Raw genomic sequence first — 12,757 nt, 5'->3', positions numbered from 1 at the left:
ATTAATGGGATACTAGGAAGAGCTACCATGCAAATTGGGTCACGCTTCTGACTGGCTCTCAGATGGTGTCCTCCTGTGTCTTTGATAGCAGCAGGTGTACAGGTTAAGATCTGTTCCTTCCTTGTTCCCTACAGGATTAATCTTTTTTTTTTTTTTTTTTTTCTCCTTCCTTGTCATCATTTCTCAAGACTATTAACACGCTTCTTGGGTAGCAACAGTCAATTATCCTTTGGCATTGTTCACTCGACACCAGCATGACATACAAATCTTCCGTAAACACTCTGCAAGGCCCTTATTGCATAGCTACCATATGACAATACAGTAATTTCCACCGGAAACAACAATTACAATGGGAACATGCTAATCACAAGTCTCACCAATTAAGCAAATGAATCCCAGTAGGTGAGATTTTGCAGACTACTGGTGCACATCTCAGCCATGTTGCGACGCAGAAGGCTGTAGGCTGAGGACTCATAAGCAAGGAGCCAATGGGCCTAATGAGATTCTTTTCTGTCAGAACGAGTAGTGGTTTAATTACAACTGTTTGATACATATGCAATGATGTATTCTGAAAAGATGAACAGCAGCTTTCTGACGAGGGCACGATGGGCTCAGAGGAGTTCACTACCTTTCCTCTGCCTACAAACTGTAGAGGTGATGCTGGTTTGGAGATTTGAATTTTACTTTGTTGTTTTGCCACTTAGCTCTCCTTCCTTCTCTAATTCTTTTGTTTCATCGATGTAAGAGAACACACTAAGGATAAACTGGGAAATAGCACTGCCACCTCTTGATTTTAATCACAGAGCTTGTGTTATTTTTCTCCCTACAGCTTCAGCTCCTGGAGTCGCACACATAATCACATGGGAATACTGGCAAAATTTCAGCAAAAAGAACACTGCTGGTCTCCTGTGTGCGCACAGAGGGCCCTATTTTCCAGGGAACAGCATGATTTTGGATATCGGTTCAGTCTTTAAGTATTCAGCAAAAAGCAATTGTTCCAAGCTTCCCCTTCGGCATGTGGTCCGGGTACAGTACCTGCTCCAAATTTACAACAGGTCCTGACTCGGAGTGGCTGGTGCTAAGGGATCTGCTCACCCATACGACAACGTGACTCGGCGACTCTTGGGCTGTTGCACCCTTAGATGACTGAAGTCCTAAAGAAAGGACTTGTGACTACCTCTCATTCCTAAGAGAGCCTGCAATCCAACGGTCCCCACAGATCAAGGCCCTGCAAAACACAGCCCAGAAATCAAACCCTGCAGCAAGACCACAGCACAGCCACCACCGAGGCAGACTCAGATACACGCTTCGCTCAGCTTCCACTCCGGAGCAGCTGAAGGCGTTTATAAATAAAGCAGTAAAACAGACTCACAAAGCGACTCCAGAGCTAGGAGCTCCGCAGTGCCAAACCCCAGCCAGGGGATGCAAGCCCAAGGGCCCGGCACTGCCACTTGCATCTGAGCATCCAGCCACGGGCCCATGGCCACGGCCGGAGGGACACCATGGCAGCTCGCAGCACCACGCCGGCACGACCCACGAGAACGCCGGCCTTCCCCAGGCTCCCGCCTCACAGCTGCTGTCCTCCGCGTGAGAGGGGACTATGATTGAGAAAGACATCTTCCTCCTCCTGAATGGGGGAAGGAGATGCTGTATTTTCCACTCCCACCGTCAGCTCTTGCAATGGTAAATGGCTCCTTCCTGTTAAAAAGCATTTCTTGGCAGAACGTTTCTCTGATAGGGCCAAGGGTCTGCTGGTCCCTGGAAGGTCCCCCCCCTTGTCACCCACTTGGTGACAACACTGACAGTGTAATGGCCACCAGGAAGATTAAATATTTTCCCAGTCAGGAAAATATATTCTCATGTTAGTTCATTGCAAGACAGACACACACACACTAAATAAATAAATCTAACTCTGCTGAGAGAAGAGAAAGACATTATTCAAAAGTTTGCAGAAAATTTCTAGATTCTGAGAAATCATTTCAAGGACTAGGTACGTGGAAAACACCCTCTAAAAAACCAGCTGCATGAATAACCAAGCAGCAGAATACTTTCCACCATCTGCAAGTTATCTTTAATTATCCCTTGCAGCTTTTTACAGCTTTCATAGGTCAACTTCTCTGATCCAGGCTAACAAAAAAATCTGTGAACAAACTCAAGCCGTTCTCTCCCCCTGTGTCCAACAAGGCCTGTCCTACCTGCTCCCATGGGATGGGAGGCTTGTAGACAGGAGAGGCATCATGCGCACGTCTCTGCTGATCCAATTTCTCCTGAATCTGAACTTGGCTCCAGAAACACACCCCAGTTGCCAAAAAAAAAAAAAAAAAACCAACAAAAAAAACACCACAAAACAAACAAAAAAAAACCAAACCCAAACTCAAAACAACATAATTACAGGTGAGCAGGCTGTGCATACCCATTTCCAGATCAACACTGTAACAGCCTGCACTTAATGCATTTGAATGTGGCACATGGCACGCTCATGTGAAAAGGAAAGTCATTTGCAGGATTTCTAACAAACCAAGGAGACAGGCTCAGCAAGGAAGAACTCTTCCAAACCCAACGGTTGCCTCACATTTTGCCCTCAGCCAGTGATATCAGCTGTAGGGGCATACAGCCTAGTAAAAAAAACGATGTTTAGCAAAAAAGCAGGTGTCAGACATGGAGCTTTGCCAGCACTGGTGTTTGTCCCTGCAACCCTCAGCTCTTGGGGCCAGGCAGCAGCATCACCACCTCGGCTCTTGTTCCCATCAAGAGACCATCTCTCCTTTCCTTCCTCACTGTAGAAAAAGATAATCCAACTCCATGCCAGCACACAAACCTAGGAGAAAAAAGCACGGTATTTTTATTTCTGATGTTTAAACCCCAACATCACAGTTGTCTAATGCTTTAGGTGTGGAGTTGACGAAGCCTTTCAGTGCTGCTGGGCATGAGGCAGATGCAGCAGCTTTTCAAGGGGACGATGCATCACTTGTGACCCCTTGTCCCCAAAGCACGAGACCTGACGGTCTGCACCGTTACTACAGGGGAAAATGCTCCCATGGGGAGACTTTTGTTCTAGCACTGCAGCCCCCGGGCCCCAAAACAGGAACCCCCCTATCAGGGCGCGACAAGTGACAACTCCCTCGTTTGCAAAGCACCAAGTAAAAGTGAATGACGATACACCGCAGTCCTCGAAACTGGAATTCCTTGGATCGCCGCGATTCTGGGCACCAAAACCATTTCAACCCAGACGACGGGGGGGGGGGGGGGCTGTGAGAGCAAGGGACACGGCCACATCTGCCCGCACACGGGAGACAGCCGGCTGCGAGGGAGCACCCGCGGCACGGAGCAGCCCCAGCTCCGCGCCCTGCTCCAGCCTGGCCCTGCCCGGGGCGTGAGCCATCGGCTGCCATCAGGCCAGGGAGCCCGGTGCCCGCTGAGTGCTCCTCACTCCTCCTCGCTCGCAGCCTTCACTCAGGAGGAATCCCACCCCTCGCTTCTGTCAAGGTTCCTCTTTTTGTGGGGGAGGGTGGAAGAGAGCAGTCAACAGACAGAAGCGGAGTGTGGGAGCAGAAGTTCGAGCAAATTTCCGTCAAATTCACAAAACTGTTATGGCTGAGGGAGGGAAGAATGTCATTTTTATATTCCTCAAGGACATTCTGTTACTAAACTTACAGCAATTTATTTTTCTAATGTTTCCACAAGTGGAAGCAAGGTTTTGCAACTTGCTAGGCTGAAACAAATTTTCACTTTGAGTTTTGCTAGGAAAAAATTAATTTTGCTTGAGGGAAAATGACTTTTTTTTAAATTACATTTTAGTTCAGACAGGAGGAAAAAAAAAAGAGGGGGGGGGGAAATATCACTCTTCACATAGCATATTACATCTGCTTGCAGAGAAGGCCTTCAGAAACTCAGCAGCGGTAGAGCAAAAGCAGCCTTGCTCACTCTGTTAGCAGCTAGTTCCAGCACCTTTCCAGATTAGTTTTGTTTTCTATGCCTTACCATCTCCTATCCACAAGCCCACCCCGCTAAAGTAAAACCCAGGCTTGCATCTTACAGAGGCAAAAAGCAGAAGGATGCTCAGAAAGGAAAGAGTCCAAGCCTGTCAGAGTATCTCCAGGTACAAAGGCCAAGGAGCCTGTGTTACCTATGGAGATGAGGGAGTCACCATCATCCTCCGAGCCCAAATATCAAGGCTCCACTAAAACAATGGGCACTTCTTACCCACATTTAATTTCTGTGTCTTCTCCAGCCTCGATGCAAAAGGGATTCAGTCCCACAACTTAGAGTCTGCCACCCAGACATGCATGTCCCCAAGCGCTGACGGACACTGCTGTTGTATATGCAGGCACACAGACATGAGCTGGAATCTCAGGACAACTCCACTCATTAAAATACATCAATCCTTGAGTATTTAATTTAACACACCTAGTTTCTAGCAAGCAAGCACATCTTAGACTGTGCTACAGTTCTGAGATCTGCCAGGCACTTCTGCCACTGCCATAATCTCCCGTGTGGTTTTATCTATACAGTGCTAACAATGCACCAGAAGGAGACAATACACAACCTAGAGAAAACCAAGGAACATTAGAAGCCCTAATTCATCCTACTGCAGTGAGTTTTACAGCTGCATAAATGCACTCCCTTCCCCCAGCACTCCCATCCCTATTCTGCTGCAAGGCTGAAGGTCTTCTGGGCAGTGACTCTTCTGCTATAGTTCCTCTTCTATCACAAGCAGCATGTCTACAGGTAAAGACACAGGTCTCGTGCAGGATGTGCATTCTCTGGATGTCATTCTGGGCATGACAACCCACAACCCAGACCACCTAAAGCTGAGCAAGTGCATGAGGGTGAAGAGATGGTTTCCTTTTCGGCACAGAGACAGCTACTACTGTTTTGGGTGAAAACTGCCTGTTCGGGCTGCGCTTCAGCACATCCAAACCCCAGGGTGAGGTCAAGGAAACAGGACTGCACTGCTCTGCTTTAACACAGAGGTAACAATGCTCTGGAGATGATGTATCAACCAGGAGAGCACTTAATGCTCATGCCAGCCCGTCTGCGCAGGCATCAACGAGTGAGCACGAGACTCCTCTCCCAAGGCAAGAGAAGAAGGTGCAACAATGGGCCCCATTTTCTTCACATTCTGCCTCAGGCTGTGGCACGCACCAAGCAGTGCTTGGTCACCGAGCCGCTCACCGAGAAACCTGCGGTGGTCACTGTCATCTCACTGCCTGGGCGCACAAAACAGAGGGGAGCAAACCTTTCATGGGAGAGAGATCAGAAAGCACAAATTCATGGGAGGTGGTTTGGGTTTTGTGGGTTAAGGTTTGTGGTTTAGCACTATAAGGGCTCTAAAGACATGGTAACAAGCATAAGCAAGCAGTCTGGAAGAGTTACCTACTTCATAGCCAAGCACTACAAATGACATTACCATAATCTATGACTCACTAGAGAAATATGGATAAAAGAGAAAGTTGATTTTGAAATAAGAGGAGGAAATGTAAGAAATAATTGCATAAAAACTTCTTCGGCTGTTTAAATTGAAGAGTTTTGTGCCCGAGGGTCTAAACGAATATACCAAGATCTTTAGTTTCTGCAGTGATCACATATTTCCTGCTATTACTGACAATGACTTTAAAATGGCACACTTAAGCAGGGCTGTTATTTTATTTGCAGCCTTTCCGAGGCAGGAGTAGAGACCAGGCACGTGGGAAGCGGTAACACTGGGGGAGGAACACGATGGCAGCTCATCAGCAGAAGCATATGTCAGTCTAGTGAGGAGCTAATGAGGGGTGGCACTGGGACCTTGGCATGCCACAACCAAACAGCCTCTAACATAAGTTTCTAGACACATTACGTCCCATCCTGACACAGCCTATGAGCTTGTCACTTTCACAGCAGATGATAAACCCAGCCTGAATTAACAGCAAGTTTATCTGGATTTCTCTAGCACAACCCTATCTCTGAATTTGGTGGCACATGGACCTGACCCAAAGCTCAACATCAAATCAGCTTAATCCTTTTTGTTGGCTTCCACTGGGCGAGTCATATTTCTAAGCAGGACTAGGTGGTTAAATGATACTTTGCCTGAGGTAACGTGAGTATTTCTCACTCCTTCCTCATCATCTTTTGTATTAGCTAAAACTGTTTGCCAAACCTAGACAAAAATCACAAGTGTTTTAGTTCAACAATATCACATTGTTTGTGAATAAACTCTGTCCATTTTTTTTGTCCATCTCTAGCTCCACACAGCTTCACGCGGATGCCACAAGGACAAGAGGACAGTAGGAGGGGCCAGAAAAACATCTGCTGCATGACAGCACAGTCGGATGCTCCCTTGAAGGGGCACCAGGGATCTGGGAGGGATGGGCTAAGCAGGTATGGCTGCCGGACTGGAAAATAAGGGAACAGGAGACAAGAGACCAGAGGCTCTTTGAAAAGGAAGCGCTGTGCTGTCCTGCCTCCACAAGCATGCAACACAATCAAATACAGCAACAGGATCCGGGCACAGCAAACGATGAGAGTTTCTGAGCTTCCTTCTGTCAACAGGACTTACAGCAATAAGGCTTAAATTGACGTTTCAAAGCATACTGGCAGGTACTCAGATCCCACAGCAACAAATAGCTAAAAGAATCTACTAGCCTTGCAAAGACAGGGCTCTTCTGAAGCTAGCGTTCCACCTCATCCATGTGCCATGCCTTGCTGTTTTCCCTGCCTTTTTTGGGGAGTGCACATTTTGCCCACATCAGCCATAGCTAAGCATCAGCTTGCAACTGCTTCTAGAGCCCGTCACCCACAGAGCTGGACAAAGTCACACGTGCAGCACCCAACTGACTGTCAGCGCTGAGAGGGCAAGGGAGCTAGCAGAACAGTTACCCTGTCATCACCGCATCAGCTAAATTCAACAGGTTTTTGAAAGGAAACACAGTCCCCTCATTTTCTACTCCAATACAGAAGCAGCCACCCTCCTGATCGAGCTTCGCAAGATTTATTCCCAAGTGCTATCCTGCGGGGCTCAAAAACCCCCAGGGGTGCTGTGAATCAGGGCTACGTAGCACAGAACAAGCAGTGCATTTTACAGATAACTGCTCAAGACCACCACATTACTACTCCAATTGCAGCACCTTCAGAGTGCAAAATTACAAAAAGGACAACAAAAAAGTACAAAAAAGGTCTTTAGGCTGGATTCTGTCATTTTCACCCCTTTAATATTTCTACACTGTATGTTTCAAAGGAAAAGTGAGCAAAGCCCTGCTGTCCAGAGCAGTTCTGATGATAAAATGCTACTGGATAGACCACCGGATAAACCATTAGAAAATAAAAATAGCAGTTCATAAATGTCATGCCAGGCTTTCAAATGAGCCTGAAAATACATGTGCAGTTAAAGAAAAAAGATCTTTCCTCTAGCATGTAAAAATGTGTTTACTGCCAACAAACTACAAAAGCCAAGTGTTGCAAAAAACCACAGAACACTTCAAAATGAGGCGTTTTATTTCCCTCCCCCAACACGAGGTGAAACTGCTTTTTTAAACACTCACTTTTGCCTATAGCTGCAGGTGTTTATACAGCTTAATTTTGGAAGTATGCAGGAAAAAAAAACTGTCTTTGCAGGCAGCACTTTCCTACCAATGCTTGTCAAAGGGAAGGAGAAGCACCTGAAGGCCAAATGCATGTAAGTGCATGTCCTGTGGGGATACTAAGGAGGTTTAAGTTCTGCTGATTCCCAAGTAACAACAGACACCTGAGGGTTAAGGTTATGCACCACATGTGAATTATGGTCAACAACATCACAATTTTAGCCAAATTACCTCAATTTCCTCGAGCAGCACTATATAAGCAATCACTTAGGGAAGGCAGAGGCAGCCATACTTGGTGAACTCTTGTCCTTCTTGACTCCTGCACCAGCTTGGGTCTCTATTGTCGCTTCGGAGCCAGACACCATCTGGGGGCCTGATCCAGCACTAACACAGCTGGTGGAAGGAGGACTGTGTGGCCCCGACAGCGTGTTGAATCAACCCTTCCATCAGCTTTAACAACAGCAACAATCATTAGTGTCAGAGCTGTACACTCATTTGAACCACCCTATTCCTATCTACACTTTTAAACACAAAAGCTGTTGTTCGGAACTGTGCTGAAGGTCTCCTCATCCTAATTTGCTGGGATGATGGTTAAACTTGTATTAGACTAGGCTGACCTCAGCAGCCCAGCTCCATCGTCTCAGCAATCTCCTGAGCGGCTGTTTCATTCTTTGCATTAGGAGGGAGAGCAGCAGGATGAAGTTGTATGGGCTCAGGACTGGTGGCCCATTTTGTGCTGGATTCAGAAACCTGACACTATTCTGCGTTGCAGGGAAAATGGAAAATTCTGAAATTCTTCCCAAAGCACATCTAACAACACTTTGCTTTCTCATGCTGTGTTATCATATACAGCACAAAAAACATTCAGAACAAGACAACCTATCAATGCTATTTACAGAATCATTTCTACCAGCTCTTTTACTCAATTTGCTGAAAAAACAGAACTGAAACATTCTACATGCGGCCTACGGTCTGCTGAAGTCAACAGATAACTTCCACAGACACTTCAAGAGTCCCACTCCCACTCAAACATTTCTGATTGCCATCCAGACTAGCATTAATGATTTACATTTACACTACAATAATAGTCCAAATGAAATCCATGACGCAACACACGTGACAAACTTTGTTACTTTTACTTTCTTTTCTACAGTAGTTTTAATCAGTTTGCTATAACAGAATGTATTCTGTTGTCATACAATGGATACTCCAGAGAAAAAACAGTAATTCACCCAGGTGTTTCTACTTTCCCTCTCCTGAACACTATACAATCTACTCTGTAACTATTGTTTAATCTTCTGGAAAAGAGGGAAAAAAACCACACACCACAAATAAAATCCCACGTTTCCTATAGGCCACTTTGATGAAGGTAGCAGAAATAGCTGAGGATGGCAAGATAGCAGGTGCTCAGGTACCAAGAGCAATGGGGGAAGGATTACTACAGATGCTGATACGGTAAGACTGGATCTGCACTATATGGGAGATATGCAAACAAGTGAAAAATGGAGTAAGAAGAATTTTTGTACTAGTTTTTGCTGTCTAAAAAAAGACTATAATCATCCATCTGTTCAGAAATGTTATTGAGGATTACAGTGGAAGAAAAAATACAGGCAGAGAAGTGCAGCAAGAATTGTATTTGTTAGAATTTCTCTTGGGGCTTGTAATCTACATAAATCTTGAAGAATGGAGAAACACTTTTCCCCTCCCCTCCCTGAATTTTAAGGAAACTATATTCAAGCTCTCTTGTGAAGACAAAAAATAAAGGACTGAACAGCTTATAGAGCTTTTTCTTTTAATAGTGATATATTATGATGACTTCTATCTAGGTAGAAATATTAATGATGCAATCAATTGGATGCAAATTGAAGAGTCCCCATATTGTTCTTTTTTCTATCGTCCATGGAAAGTTTCTTTGTACAGGGTTGCAAGTGATTTGTCCTTTTAACTACGAGACAGGAAATTGCCCCTCTAAATAGAGGGGGGCTCTTTCAGAACTACAAGGAATTGACAAAAAGCCCCAAACAGCTCAGGGAAGGCGAGTCCAAAAACCCCATGAGCTCATCTCCTGCAGTTCAACACCCCCCTACCCAGTCTGCCTTCATCCCGCTGCAGGTGGATCCCTGAGGAAGGGGGACAACGTGAGGCATACGAACGCAGCCGACGTGTTTGTGCCCACCTCCCCCAAAAGCTTCTGAATATGTCAACCAACTTCAACATAACGTAACAGAGCAGCAGAATTTCAATGACATTAAGTTCCTACGAGTTTCATAAAAACAGGAGTCAAGGAGATGAGGAGGACCCTGCTAAGGCGCCTACCTGAGGGAAAAGCTACATTATGAACCGAGCCCTGTTTCCCAGCAGCAGCTCAACCCAACCCCAAGCCACAGAAGACCAGGTTTCTTTGGGTCCACTGCTGGTAGAATTACTTGTACTAAATATATGACTACCTACTGATTTCTCAGATAATAATCCTACTAGCACATATCATCACTACATACATCCCACCACTAGAACCGCACACAATGATTATGCAAGAACCACGCAAGACATGCTTCTTATGATGTCAGCACTTGGCTATTAGTATACATTAAACACTGTGTCGTGCTCTAGCTGACAGCAGACCCTCCTCTTAACCTTAGTTGATGAGGAAGTTTGCCATACCCATATGCTGCATACATACAAGAAAAACAAGTGTGTTTATTGACTTAAAAATTAGTAAGTACAAGTTTTTGGCAGTAAATACTGCCAATCAATCAAATACGTATTTGATACCAATATGGGTAACTGGAGGTAAGAAAGCCAACCATAAGACCGAAGAGCCAGAAGCAACCTTCATTCCTACCTGGTTCAGTGCAATTTCTGACGTACGGCTGCCCCCCATCCTCTGGGATGTCAGTCACGTTCTCCTCATTTGCTTGCAGTAGCTGTCTCCCACTCCATTTGTCGTTACTTTCCACAGAATAGCTCAGGGCATCATAACCTAAAGGAAAAGAGCAGTAGATACATGAGACTGCACAGGAGAGGCAACTCTTGATTCTGTTTCTGAATGCCTGAAGCAGCCAAAACATTGGCATTTCAAATCCAGTGTCCCTTGGGTTAGAAACAGCAGTGTTTCCAGTCTCACTGGAAAGATACACTGCCATTAGCTCCCCATCCCAGTTAGTCCCAAAATCATCAGGAGCCAGGTTCATTCCTCCACAACTTCAAAAGTTCATAACTAGAAGAGCATCTGTGGTTTTGCAAGAAGTTGTAAGCTTCGATCAGTTTAAAACTGGAGTACCATCCACTGTTTTGGTGAAAAAAAAACAAAACAAAGCAAAACAAAAACCAAACATCAACAGAAAAAAACCAAGCCACCACATAACACAAAAATAAAACCCCTCAACTTATTACTTCCGTTTCACTGATGTTAAGTACCAACAAAACTCTGCTGAATTTTGCACATGCTTATACAACATATAAACCATTTCTGTTTAGGATTACAATCCAATTTGCTGCTGAATGAGGCCTCAGAAACCAATAAAAATGCTACGTAGGTGTAAGGAAAGCTCTGCCCCAGCAGAGCATGAGGTTCCTCAGGACTGCAAAGGCAGAGCTTGGCCACCCACACCGTGTCAGGGAACAGCAGTCAGGAGGCTGCAACCAAGGGGGATCGAGGCACGGGAGCAATCGTCATTTCCAAATTACGTTTTGTAATAAAAGTCTGAGCAGTTGCTTTCACCTAAGTGGTCAACAGGGATCCATTTCAATATCTTGTGTCCAAGTCCAATGGCATCGGTGGAAAGGCTCCTGAATGTGTTCCCTGTGGGCCGGGCAGCAGCTCTTCAATGAAGTAGGAAGCATGCATTTATCAACACGGAATCTACAGCTTCATTCAGGTTCTGCTCACAGAGTACAAAGCAACTGATGGAACAGTCTTCATGAGAGCAGAGCCTTATTCATTCTCAAAATGGTTCTTATTAAGCCCAACTGCACTGTTATTCCCACCCAACACAATCTCACCAAAGCCAGAGCATGCCTCCAAGTCACTTCAGTAGTCCGCTGTACTTCCAATCATTAAGAAGCATCTATAAACATCAGGGGCATGTAGTTCATATAAAACTGAAAAATGGAGATAGACCTCAGTCCTGCAGGAGTTAACCATTTTAGACCCAGGGGTCTGTGTGCACTCTTTACCAAGCCCTGTCCTCCTAACAGGAAGCATGTGCACATTTACTGACTTCTCATTTTTCCAACACCAGCCACATTGATTTTGCTAACCAGTTTCTTCAGCAGCAAGACCCAGATCTGACTGCAAAATAGCTGCACACTATCAAAGTTTCAGTGCTACACATGGCTGCTGTTGAGAATACCAAGAAAACCCCTAAAACTATTCCTAGGCCATCAACCCAGTGAAACAAGAATTATGATCTGGAAGGCAAGGAAGTAGCAAAGAGCAATAAAATAAGGAGACTAAAGTGGCACATCTTTGACTCTAGCAAAGGATGAAAGTAGCCAGCATCAGGACTTTGCCACTGAGAGGCCACAAGAAACTGAAAAGTATTGAGAAGTGAGCGCAGGCAGTGATAGCTGGGCAGGAAACACACAAAAAAGCTGACTCGCTGGGTACCAAAACCAGTTTGCATGTAATAAACGTGAAAACATATTACACCACCCCCCCAGCTCCCATCAGCAGCACAACACATCGAACTGCAATTGTTCTGTAACTGCTTCATCATCTAAGAGACCCTACAAGAGGCAGCACATACTTTGTCTCCTTCCTTGCTTTTCTCCTCACTTTAGCTTTGCCTTGCTGCTGCTAAGTGAAACTCTATTTTAGCAATGTCAACAAAAACAGCTGGCTGATTTCCATGATATTCTTGGCACAAGGCTCGTCAGCCTTGGACATGTCATGTCTGCCTAATTAGCTGAAAGCCCATGATCGTGTGTCAGTTCCACACATCCTATGCAGTTTTAGATTCAAGGAAAGAAAAAAAATTTTTTTTTTTTTTCTATCTAGTAACAAACAACATTGGAGAGAATTTCCAACCACTCATCCATCTTCTCTCCACCAAGCAGAACACAAGCTCCTTCACAAGGACTCTGCTGCTCCAGTTACTCCCTGGGTGCATCCCACCGGTACTGTCCATGGCCCATCTCCTGCACAGGCTCTGGAGAAGCACAGGAGAGCGGAGGTCTGTCAAACATCCAGGGCGTCCTGA

At 45.3% G+C, this 12,757-nt stretch overlaps 1 protein-coding gene across 4 annotated transcripts in view; it reads right to left on the bottom strand.

The window, feature by feature from the left end:
• SLC24A3 (solute carrier family 24 member 3) overlaps window positions 1-12,757 on the bottom strand; it is a 175,770-nt gene that overhangs the window by 134,428 nt on the left and 28,585 nt on the right. For all 4 annotated transcript variants that reach the window (XM_042789929.1, XM_032989402.2, XM_032989400.2 and 1 more), the window contains exon 2: window positions 10,399-10,536. The gene's annotated coding sequence lies outside the window, so the exon portion shown is untranslated. The remainder of the gene's footprint in view (window positions 1-10,398; window positions 10,537-12,757) is intronic.

Source organism: Tyto alba, unplaced genomic scaffold (genome assembly GCF_018691265.1).
Source record: "Tyto alba isolate M040663 unplaced genomic scaffold, T.alba_DEE_v4.0 Super-Scaffold_16, whole genome shotgun sequence".
NCBI lineage: Eukaryota > Metazoa > Chordata > Aves > Strigiformes > Tytonidae > Tyto > Tyto alba.
This window is presented reverse-complemented; position numbering and strand designations above follow the sequence as displayed.